The sequence below is a fragment of the Mobula hypostoma genome, chromosome 9, assembly GCF_963921235.1.
Source record: "Mobula hypostoma chromosome 9, sMobHyp1.1, whole genome shotgun sequence".
Lineage (NCBI taxonomy): Eukaryota > Metazoa > Chordata > Chondrichthyes > Myliobatiformes > Myliobatidae > Mobula > Mobula hypostoma.
In genome coordinates, this window is record NC_086105.1 from 23,739,219 (window position 1) to 23,755,967 (window position 16,749).

Here is a 16,749-nt window from a genome sequence, read left to right on the forward strand (position 1 = left end):
TCAATTGTTAAGGATGAGGTGATGGAGTACTTGGTGACACAGGACAAGATAGGACAAAGTCAGCATGGTTTTCTTCAGGGAAAATCTTGCCTGACAAACCTGTTGGAATTCTTTGAGAAGATGACACGTAGGATAGATAAAGGGGATGCAGTGAATGTTGTATATTTGGACTTTCAGAAGGCCTTTGGCAAGGTGCCACACATGAGGCTGCTTACCAAGTTAAGAGCCCATGATATTACAGGAAAGTTACTAGCATGGTTAGAGAATTGGTTGATTGGTAGGAGGCAGCGAGTGGGAATAAAAGGATCTTTTTCTGGTTGACCGCCAATGATTAGTGGTGCTCCACAGAGGTTGGTGTTGGGACCACTTCTTTTTTATGCTGTATATCAATGATTTAGATGATGGAGTAGATGGCTTTGTTGCCAAGTTTGTAGAGGATACAAAGATTGGTGAAGGGACAAGTAGTGTTGAGGAAACAAGTAGGCTGTAGAAGGACTTAGACAGATTAGGAGAATGGGCAAGAGAGTGGCAAATGAAATACAACATTGGGAAAATGCATGGTCATGTACTTTGGTAGTAGAAATAAATATGCAGACTAGTTTCTAAATGGGGAGAAAATCCAAAAATCTGAGTTGCAAAGGAATTTGGGAGTCCTTGTGCAGAGCACCCTAAGGGTTAACTTACAGATTAAGTCGGTTGTAAGGAAGGCAAATGTGGTGTTAGCGTTCATTTCAAGAGGCCTAGAATACAAGAGCAGGGATGTGATCCTGAGGCCTCTCCTGGAGTATCGTGAACAGTTTTGGGCTCTTTGTCTAAGTAAGCACGTGTTGGCATTGGAGAGGGTTCAGAGGAGTTTCACAAGAATGATTCTGAAAATTATCATAAGTTATCATATGAGGAGCATTTGATAGCTCTGGGTCTGTATTCACTGGAATTTAGAAGGGTGAGGGGGGACCTCATTGAAACTTTTCGAATATTGAAAGGCCTGGACAGAGTCAATGTGGAAAGGACGTTTCTGATGGTGGGGGAAGTCCAGGACAAGAGGGCACAGCCTCAGGATAGAGGGATGTCCATTTAAAACAGAAATGTGGAGAAATGTCTTTAGCCAGAGGGTGGTGAATTTGTATAATTTATTACCACTTGTATCTGTGGAGACCAGGTCACTGGGACGAAGTTGATAGGTTCTTGATTGGACATAGCATCAAAGGTTATGGGGAGAGGCTGGGGAGTGGGGCTGAGGAGGGGAGAAAAAGATCAGCCATGATTGAATGGCAGAGCAGACTCGATGGGCCAAATAGTTTAATTCTGCTCCTATGTCTTATGGTCTTATAGTCTAATTTGATTTCAATATATCTTTTTAACTGTAAAAGAAACTAATACTGCAAAACTTTTATCTTATTTATACATGGAAAACCTATGAACAATTCAGTAAAGAATAAATATAAAAGAATCTCTCAGTATTCAGTCCTTATTTTGTTATGATAACATTATGAATGTAATATTTATAGAAATGACAGGTTGCAAAATCTCCTCAGTGGTCTGGATTAGAACTTCTCTGTGTTGTATGTGTCCTTTATGGTCTGAGGCAGACAACGTTATGACTCCTCACAGTCTCTGGTGACCAATGTGCTGACATCAAGAGAAGCCGAATACATTATACAGGAGCAGTTACGAAGGTCACTTTTGACTTAATAAATCTTTCATGCAGGCAGTTTAAATAAGACAATGTTACAGTTAATTAAAATTAACACTATGTTCCCAAATTTCAAAGATTGCACTAGTTTAGAAATTATGCCAAAACAGGGAAAAAAATAATTAATGTAAATCCCTATTTCAAAACTGGAGCAGAATCTACATAAAATATAGTTTAATTTCTGCATGGATGCTGTGAATTCACATGAACAACAGGTATAGACATACTTTAAAACATAATTTCAAGTTGTAAACTATTAAAAGAAGGAAGCAAAATTGTAAATTGATAAAAGTAAAATGTGGGTGGTGTCAAAAAGAACATTGTTCGGTTGAATCTTCCAGCTGAGGTAATGGAATCTCCCTAATTCTTTCAATTGATACTGACCAATTCCATGACAATTTTCATTGTGCTCTGTTCTTATTTCAGACTTACTGCTGCTCTGTTTCTCACCATGGAACATAGAACATGAAGAAGCAAGCATAGTACAGGCCCTTCAGCCCACAATTTATGCTGATCTGTACAAACCTACATAATCAGTCTAACACTTCTTATAGAACATGGAGCTTAAGAAACAACACACAAAAATGCTGGAGGAACTTAGCAAATCAGGCAGCATCTACAGAGGGGAATAGAATTCTTAAAGATAATTATCTTTTGTTTTGATTTATGCAGCACATTCTTCAATGTAAACATATGCAAGAACATAAATGCTTTTTTAAAAGCAATGATAAAGTAGGCAATAGATGTAGGAAAGCCACAGGTAGTACCTGAAGAATGATCTATGATTTAGAAAGGATATTTGGCATTTTGCGTTTGGCCAATCCCACAATCTGGAATTGATACTTATGGTCCTTGTTGTATGTACTTAACTGACCTGGGTGTTGAGGATCCATTTCACTGGCCCTGGGAAGCAGGAAGTGAGGTTTCGGCAGCAATGAGGTTTCGGCAGCATACTGCAACCGCCACAACTCCAGAATAAGCCAGACCTGGCAGGAGGAAAACTAAAGATGGTATTTTTACTTTTATCAAAACTATGATGGTGTTTCTTTTTTTCATGTTTGGCATTCAAACATATTAAATGTATATTAAAATAGACAATTTTAAAATGGATTTTTAAACAACTGATAAATAATACATTGAAAAACTTACAAATCATTAAAACATATAAGTAATGTAAAATATTTTAAAATAATAAATTACTTATTCCACAGACAGTAAATCTCCACTCAAAAGAATGGCATTTTGCTGGGGAGTTTTTGTGTCTGACTTGCGTGCTGGGATCCATGTGGATTCCAGCAATGAACAACAGGATCTGAATATCTCCAGGACAGGGTCACTTCAAAACTTCTGACCACAGCCAGGAAGATATGGCTCTGGAATTGGTCCTAACTTCATTTTCCCATTTGCATGATCCTAACCTTCTCCATTGACAGCACATCCTATCCTAGATAAGGGGCCAAAACTGCTCACAATACTCCAAGTGATACCTCACCAGTACTTTATAACAGTGGTCCCCAACCACCGGGCCACGAGGAAACGATATGATTTGGCGATATGAGTCAGCTGCACCTTTCCTCATTCCCTGTCACGCCCATTGTTGAGCTTGAACGCACGCGAGGTCATTACGCACGTGTCATCCATGTCAGCACCGGAAGGAGATATACTCTTCGAGCTTGCAAATGACGGTGGGCTGAAAAGTATGTTTGACATAACATCTCTGCCGGCATTCTGGATCAAAGTCAAGGCTAAATATCCTGAGATAGCCACGAAAGCACTGAAAACGTTGCTTCCATTTCCAACATATCTCTGCAATGAATGCAACGAAAACTAAATTGCAGAATAGCCTGGACATAAGGAACCCCCTTCAAGTATCACTGTCTCCCATCACCCCTCGATAGGACCGTCTTGTTGCAGGAAAACAAGCCCAGGGCTCCCACTGACTCAGCAATATTGGTGTGTTGCAATGATTTTATATGTTCATACGAGGAAAGTATGCGCTGTGTGTTTAATATCCAAACGTTACTTAAAATGTGATGATGCTATTGACTTATAAGTGACTTATATAACCATATAACAATTACAGCACGGAAACAGGCCACCTCGGCCCTTCTAGTCCGTGCCGAACGCTACTCTCGCCTAGTCCCACCGACCTCCACTCAGCCCATAAACCCTCCATTCCTTTCCTGTCCATATACCTATCCAATTTTTCTTTAAATGATAATATCGAACCTGCCTCCACCACTTCTACTGGAAGTTCGTTCAACACTTTCTGAGCTCCCCGTCCTCCCCTGATAATTGACTTATCACTACATTCATGCGAGGAAAATATGCGCTGTGTGATTAATATTAAATTTGTTAGATAAACCCTTTTAGAAACGAAATTGAGTGTATTAGCCACTTATCATCTATATTCCGGTGGTGATTAACAACCTCCCCCCCCAGGTATAGAACCGCAAAAACGATTTGTAGGAAAAAAAATCATCAGCAGGTACACGCATGCGCACTGGTGCCCGCGTAAGGCTTCATGGTCATTGTAGTCTTTCTCTGGGTAAACACAACGTATTTGACTGCTACTCTTGTCTGTTGGCAACCCTACCCCGGTCGGCCGGTCCGCAAGAATATTGTCAATATTAAACCGGTCCGCAGTGCAAAAAAGATTGAGGACCCCTGCTTTATAAAGCCTCAGCATTACATCCTTGTTTTTATTTTGCGGTCCTCTTGAAATGAATGCCAACATCACATTAACCTTCATCACCACCAACTTAACCTGCAAGTTAACCTTTAGGGAATCCAGTACAAGGACTGCCAAGTCTGTTTGTACCACAGATTTTTAAATTTTCTCTTCATTTAGAAAATAGTCTATGCCTTTACTTCTTCTAGCAAAGTGCATAACTATACACTTCCCAAAACAGTTTTCTATCTGCCACCTCTTTGTCCATTCTCTTAATCTGTATATGTCCTTCTGTAGCCTCTCTACTTCCTCAAAACTACCTAACCCTCCACCTATCTTTGTATCATCCACAAACTTTGCCACAAAGCCATCTATTCTGTCATCCAAATCATTGACATATAACATAAAAGGAAGCGGTATCTTCATATATCGTCTAGGTAGTCCCTCATATACCGTCTAGGTAGTCTCCAGCTCCTTGGTATGAACATAGAATTCTCCAACTTCCGGTAATTCCCCCCCCCCCTTCTCCTATCCCTATGTCACTCTGCCCCCTCCCCCAGCTGCCTACCACCTCCCTCATGGTTCCGCCTCCTTCTACTACCCATTGTGTTTTCCCCTATTCTTTCTTCACCTTTCCTGCCTATCACCTCCCTGCCTCCCCCCCCACCCCTTTATCTTTCCCCTTACTGGTTTTTTTACCTGGAACCTACCAGCCTTCTCCTTCCCACCCTCCCCCACCTTCTTTTTAGGGCCTCTGCCCCTTCCCCTTACAGTCCTGACGAAGGGTTCTGGCCTGAGACATCAACTGATCGTTTTCACGGATGCTGCCCGACCTGCTGAGTTGCTCCAGCGCGTTGTGAGTGTTCCCTTAACAGACTTACTATTGCATCACTGGCTATATCAACTTCTGTGTGGACACTGTAATACCATCAAGGAGTGTTTGCTGCTTCCCTAACAACAAACCATGGGTCACCAGTGATCTAAAGGTTCATCTCAACCACAAAAAGCAAGCAATCAGATCAGGAGACAGGGAAGAATTCGAACATGTGCCGAGGGAGCTAAAGGAGACGATCAAGAGGGCTAAACAGCAAAGCAGGAGAGAGCCGGAGAACAAGCTTGGGCAGAGTAGCACACAGGAGGTATGAAGAACATCATTAGCTTTAGAGCCTTTGCAGCTGTGAGTGGGATAATGAGTTAAGCCAATTCTTCAATAGGTTTGACAATTGGCCTCCTGCTCACACCCCTCTCAGCACTCTAGTCCAGGTGCGAGGCAACCAATCCTCACTCAGCACCACTGCTTCCCTCCCTCCCTCCTCCCCCTCCAGTTCAACACGAGGATGAACAACACAAGCTCCCACTGTCTACTTCCCCTCCTTGCCCTGCATCTACCATCCACAGCTCCGCATACCAACTGCTATCATCCCGAACTTCACCTCCCCCAGTCCCCTCCTTCCACCAACTCCTCAGTCATCATTGACTCACTTTCACTACGGAGCAGGTGAGAAGGGCTCTGGGGAAACTCGGGACAGGGCACAGCATTGAGACCAGACGGTGTGAACCCCTGGTCCTGGAGGGGTGTGTTGAGCAGCTGTGTGGCGCTCTGCAGCGCATTTTCAATCTGAGTCTCAGCCTGGAAAGGGTCCCGACTGTGTGGAAAACATCATGTGTGGTTCCAGTAACCAAATAGGGCCAATTGAAAGTTTTGAATGACTACCGTCCAGTGGTCCCGAACTCGAACATCATGAAGATCCTAGAAAGGCTGGTCCTAGCTCACTGGCAACCCCTAGTCAGATCAGCCCTCGAGGCCCTGCAGTTTGCCTACCAGGAGCACACTGGAGTCAACAATCCTGCTGAATATACTCCCATTTGGATAAGCAGGGCAGCACTGTGAGGATCACGTTTTTTGATTTCTCAAATGCCTTCAATACCATACAGCCCTCATTGCTGGAGAAAAAGCTCCATTCAATACAGATGGGCACTTCTATTGTATCCTGGATAATGAACCACCTGAGTGGCAGACCAAAGTTAGTGCGGTTTCAGAGCTGTGTGTCAGACATAGATATAAGCAGCACTGGGGAGCCACAGGGGACTGTATTGGATCCCTTCCTGTTTGCCCTGTATACTTGGGACTTCAGATACAAGAATGAGTCATGACATCTGCAGAAGTTCTCTGATGACTCAGGAATAGTTGGGTGTATAAAGGGAGGACAGAAGGATGAATACAGAGCCCTGGTGGAGGACTTCATTAAATGGTGCTTGCTGAATCATCTGCAGCTCAGGACAGTAAGACAGAGGAGATGGTGACTGACTTAAGGAAGAAAAAACCTGTAATGCTCCCTGTTACTATTGATGGTGAGGACGTGGATGTGGTGAGGACCTACAAGTACCTGGGGGTGCATGTGGATGACAGACTTGAGTGAAGCACCAACACAAAGGCTGTGTACTGTCATGTGACCAGCAACAATGAATATATAATTGAGTCAAGTTTTATAAACAAACATAAACATTTATTTAACTCTGCTCAACAATTGCGAAAAGTATTCAAACAACTAATTTAACCAGAAGTTAACTGCTATACGGCAACTCTGGTTCTTAAAATGGTAAATTCGAAAGTCCAAGTGAACACAGTCAATTAGGAGAGACTTCTCTGGAAACGGATTTCTTCGGAGACATAATGTTACTGCTGGTTCTGTCCAAAGGATTCATGATGAAGGAAATAAAACGGCTTAAAGGAACTGACCTTTTCCTGGCAAATGGACACTGCCAAAAACCTTCCTGATATTACAGGGGTTATCTCAGATGCAGGTCACTATTTCTGAATGAAGATTCAATCAGGTCGATCCTTTATGAAACCGCCGAATGACACCAACTTTACTCGATCCTTCAGCTTCCCGTACTTTACTAAGGTCTTCACTCTCCAATATTAGACTTACAATAGAAAGTAAAACTCCACTTTAAAACAGAACTGTGTCATGAGATGAATACGCAGCATAACGGAGTAACTAACAAATTAAACAATGAACTAAACTGCATAACAACAGGGGTTTCCCATTATATACCTGTTGAGAATATGTCATCACGTGACTTCACACTGGCGGGAAAATCACATCACCCCACCATCACGAGACCATTAGATCATGCTCACAAGATACTCACTTACATCATGGCCATAAGACAGTCACAAGGTACCCACGAGGTATGTAACACCTCCCTCCAAAAAAGGAAAATTTTTGGTCTTTTATGAGCAAAATTTTAACAACTATTTACAAAAAAACCACGCATGTATAAAACCTACAACATACACAATATACACAGTATTATCATACAGAACCTTGCAAACTAATATACAGTAGGAGTGTTACAAATGTTAAAATACCACTCCCCATCAAAAAAAATTTACATTGGTACATTCAACATTGAGATAGACAGTCAGCGATCACATTATCTTTACCTTTAATGTGAGTTATCAAAATATTATACTCCTGTAACATCAAACTCCAATTCAGTAACCTTCTATTTTTGTTTTTCATCACTCAAAAACACTAACAGATTATGATCGGTGTAAACTGAGTGGTTTCTCAGTTGTACCAACGTACACATCAAAATGTTGTAAAGCCAAAACGGGATAATAATTCCTTTTCTATGGTTGAATAATTTCTTTGATGCAAATTAAATTTCTTAGAAAAGTAAGCTACTGGACGATCAACCTCATCACCATCATCCCTTTGAAGTAACACTGCTCCAGCAGCCTCATCACTAGCATCTACAGCTAATGAAAATGGTTTTGCAAAGTCAGGTGATTTGAGCACAGGTTGATGACATAGCATAGTTTTCAATTTATCAAATGCCTCCTGACAAGGTTCTGTCCAAACAAACTTTGCACTTTTCTTGAAAAGATTGGAAGGGCAATGTCAGCAAAATTCTTGCAAAATTTATGGTAATATCCTACTATTCCCAAGAATCTTCTGAGAGTTTTTTTACCAGTTGGAGTGGGTACCTCTAAAATTGCCTGAACAAGAGCTAACTTACCCTCACCCACAACATAACCAAGGTAAGTCACAGTGGCATGACCAAATTCACTTTTAGCTAAGTTAATAGTTAAATTGGCTTTTGAAAGCCTTTCAAATAGTTTCTCCACTGCAGTAATATGTGCTTCCCAAGTATCACTTCCTGTAATTAAATCATCAATATAGGCATCTGTATCTTTTAACCCATGAATCACAGAATTAATCATTCTCTGGAAAGTTCCTGGTGCATCCTTCATCCCAAAGGAAAGAACATTATATTCATATAACCCAGATGGGGTTACAAATGCAGAAATCTCTCTACCTCTATCTGTCAATGGAACACACCAAAAACCTTTTAACAAATCAATCTTTGTAAGGAACTTTGCTTTTCCCACTTTATCCACACAATCATCCACTCTAGGGATTGGATATGCATCAGTTTTTGTCACAACATTCACCTTCCTGTAATCAGTACAAAACTGAATACTACCATCTGACTTAGGCACCATAACACACAGTGAACTCCAATTCGAATTAGAAGGTCGAATAATATTATTCTCTAACATATACTTAATTTCTTGTTCAGCAAGTTCACATTTTTCCATGTTCATCCAATATGGATGTTGCTTTACAGGTTTGGCATCTCCAACATCTATATCATGTGAAGCTACTGTGGTTGTTTTGGGAAAATCTGGAAATAAATCCCTATATTTAATATTAACTGCTTCATCTGCTGCCTCTGCTCTGGCTGTAACTGAGCTAATTTCTCATCAATATTTTCCAGAATTATTGAGTTTGGTAACCTGGCAGAAATAATGTTGGGTTTAAAATGAGTTTCAGGTGAATCATCCATTAAGTTCCTAGTGGGATCAGACCCATTATTATTGATCACAACAGTCATAGTAACAGACTGTTTCTCATAATGTGGTTTTATCATATTTATATGACAAATCTGCATTGGCCTTCTTCGATCTGGTGTTTTTATCACATAATCCACATCATTAACTTTAGATATAACCTCATAAGGACCATGAAATTTAGCTTGTAAAGGGTTCATTTACACAGGGAAAAGAACCAACACCTTATCTCCAGACTTAAATGACCTCATTCTAGCTTCCTTATCACAGCAAGTTTTCATTTTCTCCTGAACTGATTTTAAATTTTCCCTAGCCAAGCTGCAAGCTTTATGCAATCTTTCCTTAAATTTTAAAACATAATCCAACAAATTAGTATGTACCTCTTTATTAATCCACTGTTCTTTTAACAAGGCCAAAGGTCCTCTAACTCTATGCCCAAACACAAGTTCAAAAGGACTAAAACCTAGGGATTCCTGCACTGATTCCCATACTGCAAATAGAAGTAAATGTACGCCCTCATCCCAATCATTTTCATTTTCCACACAATACGTCCTAATCATAGCTTTGAGGGTAGAGTGGAACCTCTCCAAGGCTCCTTGTGATTCTGGATGGTATGCAGATGAGATAATCTCCTTTGCTCCCAGTTTATAAACTATCTGCTGAAGCAATCCAGATATAAAATTACTACCTTGATCAGATTGTATTTCCTTAGGCAACCCAAAGTAAGTAAACAATTTTATGAGCCTTTATTACAGTTTTAGCCATTATATTCCTAAGTGGTATTGCCTCTGGAAACCTAGACACTGTGCACATGATGGTCAGCAAATATTGATGGCCAGTTTTGGTTTTTGGCAATGGGCTTACATAGTCTATAATAATTTTTGAAAATGGTTCACTAAATGCGGGAATAGGTTGCAGTGGGGCCACTGGAGTAACTTGATTAGGTTTACCCACAATTTGACAAGTATGACACATTCTGCAAAATGTCGCCACATCTTTTCTTAAACTATGCCAGTAAAAATGTTTAAAAACCTTGTTCACAGTTTTCTTCACACCTTGATGGCCACCCAAAGGCATACTATGAGCCATAGTTAAAATCTTATTCCAATAAACTTCAGGAACTACTACCTGGTGAAAAACCTTCCATTCCTCACTTGCAGGAATTGTAGGTGATCTCCACTTCCTCATTAATACTTCTTTCTCAAAATAATATCCTACTGGCACTTTCCAAATTTCACTATCTGGAAGAGCTCGTTCTTTTAATTTGAAAATCTCAGGGTCTCTACTCTGCTCTGCTATCATCTCCTTCTGAGACAGAGACAAATCTTCATGGTCAGACTTACTACAAGAATCTTGATCAAACAATGAAGTTAAGAAAGTTTCTGACACATCCTCAAAATTCAAATCCCGAGTTGAACAGTCATGGGTAACAGACCCATCCTGCACATCAACCTTTTTAGACATAGCTCGGGTTACAACACAGGAGGAATCCATATTAGAATCCATCTTTGGTTCCTCAGAAATGGGCTTTATTGTCAAATGCACTTCAGGAAAAACTTGTCCATCTGCTAAGTCATTTCCTAACAATAAAAAAAAATCATTCACGGGTAAACTGGGTTGTAGTCCTAATTTAACAAGTCCTGTAACTAACCCTGAACTTAGATTTATTTTGTGCAAATGTACAGGCATAAGGGCACTCCCAACACCTCGTATATAGTTTACCTCAGTAATGTCAGACTCATCACTAAACTTTAGAACACTGTCTAACATAAGTGAATGAGAAGCTCCAGTATCCCTAAGTACTTTTATTGGCACTGGAGTGGATCCCTCTTTCAAAGAAACAAATCCTTCGGTTATAAAATGATCATATCCCCTCTTAACTTGGTCAGACTCTGACAAAGCTTCATTTGTATTTATTGAACCCTGTGGATTTACAGGTGTTTCAGTGTGTTGCACACAAGCATCTGGGACTGCTTCCTTCTCCTTCTTCTTCAATCGGAAACAGTTAGCTATTACATGACCAGGTTTCTTACAATAATTACAAATAGGACCAAAATGTCTTTCCTTCACATGTTTCCCTTCATCCTTACCTTTCTCACTAACTTCCAATTTAATTTCTGGTTTACCTTGACTCTCTGTGCTATTTTTCCTTTTAAAAGTTCTACCTGGAAGAAATTTACTCTTATGGATTAAAGCATACTCATCTGCTAATTTAGCAGACTCCTGCAGTGTAGCAGTGTCCCTCTCATTTAAGTATGTCCTTACTTCAACAGGGATGCTCCTTTTAAATTCCTCCAATAAAATCAACTCTTTTAATTTATTATACTCCCCATTCACATTTTTAGAGGAAACCCATCTCTCAAAACACACAGATTTATTGTAGGCAATTTCCACGTAAGTTTTTTCCATGGATTTCTTCAAATTTCTGAATCTTTCTCTGTAAGCTTCCATAACCAGTTCATACGCTTTCAGTATATGCTGCTTCACAATATCATAAACAAGTGCTTGGTCAGCAGTTAAAGCTGTATAAACTTGTTGTGCCTTACCTCTAATTACACTTTGCAACATCACTGGCCATTTCTCTTTCGGCCACCCTGAAATCAGAGCAATAGATTCAAAATGTTGGAACTATTTGTCCACTTCTGTTTTATTAAATGAAGGAGCAAACAAACTAGCAACAAACTGTTTCCTAGAACCAGAGGACTGACTCTCCATCTTTAATTTCTCCATTGCTAGTTCAAACTCCCTCTTTTTATCTGCTTCTCTAGCTTCGAATTCCTTCTGTTTATTTGTAGCTTCTAACCGACTTTGTTCCAAATCAGCTTCTAACTTTTTCTGTTTTAAGTCAGCTTCTACTCTAAGCCTTTCTAATGCTACCTGTTTCATGTGCAACTGGATCACTGCTTTACTTACAGGGAACCTATCTAACTCCGCTTCATCAAAAACTCCTGAATTTATATAGTGTTCCGCGATTTTCCAACGAATTACCAGCTTTGTTGTAACCTTCGAAATTCCTTTAAGGTCCAACCTTCTAGCAATTTCGGATACATCATCCTTTTTTGCCTTCCCTAATAACTCCAGGTCTGGCAATGCCATAAACTCGTCAATATGCATTGCTGCCAAATACTACCTACAGACCAATCAAACAGAAGAATTGGGTATTGCCCTTTTCCAAATCAGATTGATAATTAAACAAGCACTTAAGCTCAAAATCAGAACAATTCAGGACGAGCCCCAATTTTGGCACGTGACCAGCAACAATAAATATAGAATTGAGTCAAGTTTTATAAACAAACATATACATTTATTAAACTCTGCTCAACAATAGAGAAAAGTATTCAAATGACTAACTTAACTGGAAGTTAACTGCTATGTGGCAACTCTGGAACAGTTCTTAAAGTGGTAAATTCAAACACAGTTCTTAAAATGGTAAATTCGAAAGTCCAAGTGATTTACACAGTCAATAAGGAGAGACTCCTCTGGAAATGGATTTCTTCAAAGACGTGACGTTACGGCTGATTCTGTCCAAAGGATTCATGACGAAGGAAATAAAACGGCTTAAAGGAACCTGGCGAATGAACACTGCAAAAAACCTTCCCGATATTACAGGCGTTATCTCAGGTGCAGGTCACTATTTCTGAATGAAGATTCAATCAGGTCGATCCTATATGAAACCGCCGAATGACACCAACTTTACTCAATCCTTCAGCTTCTGGTACTTACTAAGGTCTTCACTCTCCAATACTAGACTTACAATAGAAAGTAAAACACTTTAAAATGGAACTGCATCATGAGACAAATACACAGCATAATGGAGTAACTGATGAATTAAACAACGAACTAAACTGCGTAACAACAGGAGTTTCCCTTTATATACCTGCTGAGAACATGTCATCACATGACCTCACACTGGCGGGAAAATCACATCATCCCACCATCACAAGACCATTACATCATGCTCACAAGATACTCACATTATGGTCATAAGACAGTCACAAGATACGCACGAGGTATGTAACAGTACAAGAAGGGCCAGAGTTGCCCCTATTTCCTGGGGAGACTGAGGTCCTTTTGGAATATGCAGGCCTCTCCTTCACATGCTCTACCAGTATGTTGTCACCAATACAATCTTCTACGCGGTGGTGTGCTGGGACAATGACATCAACATGGGTGATGCCAACCGGCTCAATAAACTGATTAGAAAGGCTGGCTCTATTATAGGAGTCAAGCTGGTCACACTGGAGGCTGTGGTAGAACAAAGGACCCTACAAAAATCCTGACAGTTCCGGAAAATGCTTCTCACCCTCTGCATGCCATCGTGGCTGAACAAAGGAGCACTTTTAGTAAAAGCCTAAGATAACTGCACTGCTCCAAAGAGTATTATATGAGGTCATCCTTACCCTTAGCCATTAGGCTCTATAATGGGTCAGCCTATTGCCAGGGAAGTGATAACCTTTCTCCTGCTAGACTGTTTGAGGTAACATTTTTAAATTTTTTCTTACTCCTTTTCTAATATTGGTATAATTTGTATATCTGTGCATTTGTAATGCTACCGTGACACTATAATTTCTTTTGGGATCAATAAAGTAATCTATCTATCTAGTGTATTCCACAGTGAAGACTGATGCAAAATATGTTTATACTTATTCAGTTCATCCGCCATTTCGTTGTCCCCCATTACTACCTCCCCAGCATCATTTTCCAGCTGTCCGATATCCACCCTCGCCTCTCTTTTACACTTTATGTATCTGAAGAAATGTTTGGTATCCTCTTTAATATTTTCCGCTATCTTACCTTTGCATTCCATCTTTCTTTCTTAATGACTTTTTAGTAGCCTTCTGTTGGTTTTTAAAAGCTTCCCAAACCTCTAACTTCCCACTAATTTTTGGTCTATTATAAGCCCTCTCTTTGACTTTAATGTTGGCTTTGACTTTCCTTGTCAGCCATAGTTGTGCCATCTTGGTTTTAGAAGATTTCTTCTTCTTTGCGATGTATATATCCTGTGACTTCTGAATTGCTTTGAAATCCCAGCCATTGCTCCTCTGCTGTCGTCCCTGCCTGTGTTCTTTCCCAATCAGTTTTGACCAGCCCCTCTCTTATTCCCCTGAAATTCCTTTTTCATCACTGTAATACTGATACATCTGACTTTCACTTCTCCTTCTCAAATTGCAGGGTGAATTCTATCATATTATGATCACTTTTCCCAAGGGTTCTTTCACAAGCTCTCCAATCAATTCTGATTCATTGCACAACACCCAATACAGAATAGCTGATCCCTAGTGGGCTCGACCATGAGCTGCTCTAAAAAGCCATCTCATAGGCATTCAACAAATTCACTCTCCTGGGATTCAGTTTCAACCTGATTTTCCCAATCTACAGTATCTGCAAATTGAAATTCCCCATGTCAGCAAGACCAGGGAGCTGATCATTGATTTCTGGAGGAAGAACCCAGAGATCTGTGAGCCAGTACTCATCAGAGGATCAGAGGAAGAGAGGACCAGTAAATTTAAATTTAGTGTTCCTATTTTGAGGCACCTGTCCTGGGCCCAGCACATAAGTGCAATTACGAAGAAAGCATGGCAGCACCTCTAGTTCCTTTGGATTTTGCAAAGATTCAGCATAACATCTAAAACGGCCTTGACGGCCCAGTCTGTCACGGGTAAAGCTCTCACCACCATTGAGCACATCTGCGTGGAGCATTGTCGCAGTAAAATCGCATCTATCAATAGGAACACCCACCACCCAGAATGTTCTCTTCTCATTGCTGCCATCAGGAAGGAGATACAGGAGCCACAGGACTTATACCACCAGGTTTAGGAACAGTTATTACCCCTCAAACATCAGGCTCTTGAACCAAAGGCCCTTCACTCAACTTCACTTGCTTCATCATTGAAATGTTCCCACAATATTTGGACTCATTTTCAAGGTCTATTCATTTCATGTTTTTGATATTGATTGTTTATTTATTTATTTATTAATATTACTACTTCTTTTATTTTGTATTTCCACAGTTTGTCGTTCTTTGTACATTGGTTAAACACCCAATTTGGAACAATTTGGTACATTAGTGCTATTCTGGTTATTAACCTATTATGGATTTATTGAGTATGCCCACAAGAAAATGAATCTTAGGGTTGTATAGTGACATATATGCACTTTGATAATAAATTTACTTTGAACTTTGAACTTTGAATAGAATCGCAGTTTCTCTTACCTGTGGCTTTTCTGTCAATGATTAGATAAAAGGAATGAGACAAAAATTAGTATTTAATAGCAGATGTAAGATTCAGAAGTTAAGTGTTGTACAAAACTCAAAAAGTTTGCTGTAATATAGTAAAGTCTGATCATATTTTCTGCAATGTAGCCACAACCTGAGGACCTTGCTGGTGGATTTGACAATTACTGCCACCTATTGACTAATTTAGATCACACTTTTGAGAAAATGAATGCTCTTCCACCTGCTCGCTTGTTAATCAGCAACTGCATTCAAGATCCTGGAAGCCCTGATAGAAGTCATATTGCCTGCACAATTTTATTGCTTGCTGTGGTAAACATCTTCCTTTTAAGATGCTTTAAGCAGCAGCCAACACACTCCTGTAAATCCCAGCCACTCACTCAGCAAACTACTATAAAATGCTGGCCACAAGAGTGCTAAAAGCACCATAATGAAGAGTGTACCAGGTACAAAAAAGGCATGCTTGTCAGTTATTACTGTACTTTGTTATGGGCTTCAACTGAAAATCTCTTCCTTTGCATCCTTAAGGATGTTATAACACATAATCTATTGTTAGTAAGGACAACAAAAGCAGTCTTGGCAGTGTCATTTTCAACTCAAGAACAAAATTACTTTTTTAAAACTTCTTTTCCCTGTCCTCTGCAGGATAACTCAAGAAGCTGCACCATAGAAAAAGAAATATGGAGGAGTTTTCAAATCTTCTGAGGTAATTTGCGAACTCAAGGCAATAATTCTGACAGATACTAAAGTGGCTTTCAAATCAAATCAAAATCAAGTTTAATTATCATACCCTGAGTGACATGCCCCACAAATTAATGGTACAGTTCCCAGAAATAGAATGTGCAGCGTGCAATCCAGCTCATCATTCCACTGATTGAACACTGGGGGGCAGCACCAACAGGAGTGGCCAGCCCCAAACTGAGTATGCCATGCTGCATTGTCTCTGGTGTCTCCTCTCCTGGACAGCAGCAGCAGGCCAGCCTGCAGCTTAAGGCATAGTCCTCACTACACCCAAGGCTACACAGCTTCCATGCCACCTTTTGTATCACCAAACAAGGGAAACAGACCTGCAGCATCTTTTACGTTATCAATGTCCAACAGGGTCTTGCAATCGCAAGAGAGACATCCAAGACAATCACCCACAGATACACTGCATGCCCTTCACGCACCAACTCTGACGTCTTTGAGTAGCAGACAGCTCATCCGAACCCAATTTGGCTCCTCCACCACGCTGGCTGGCTACTCTGATCAACGGACAGCTCACTGATTGTGTAGACCTGCAGTAC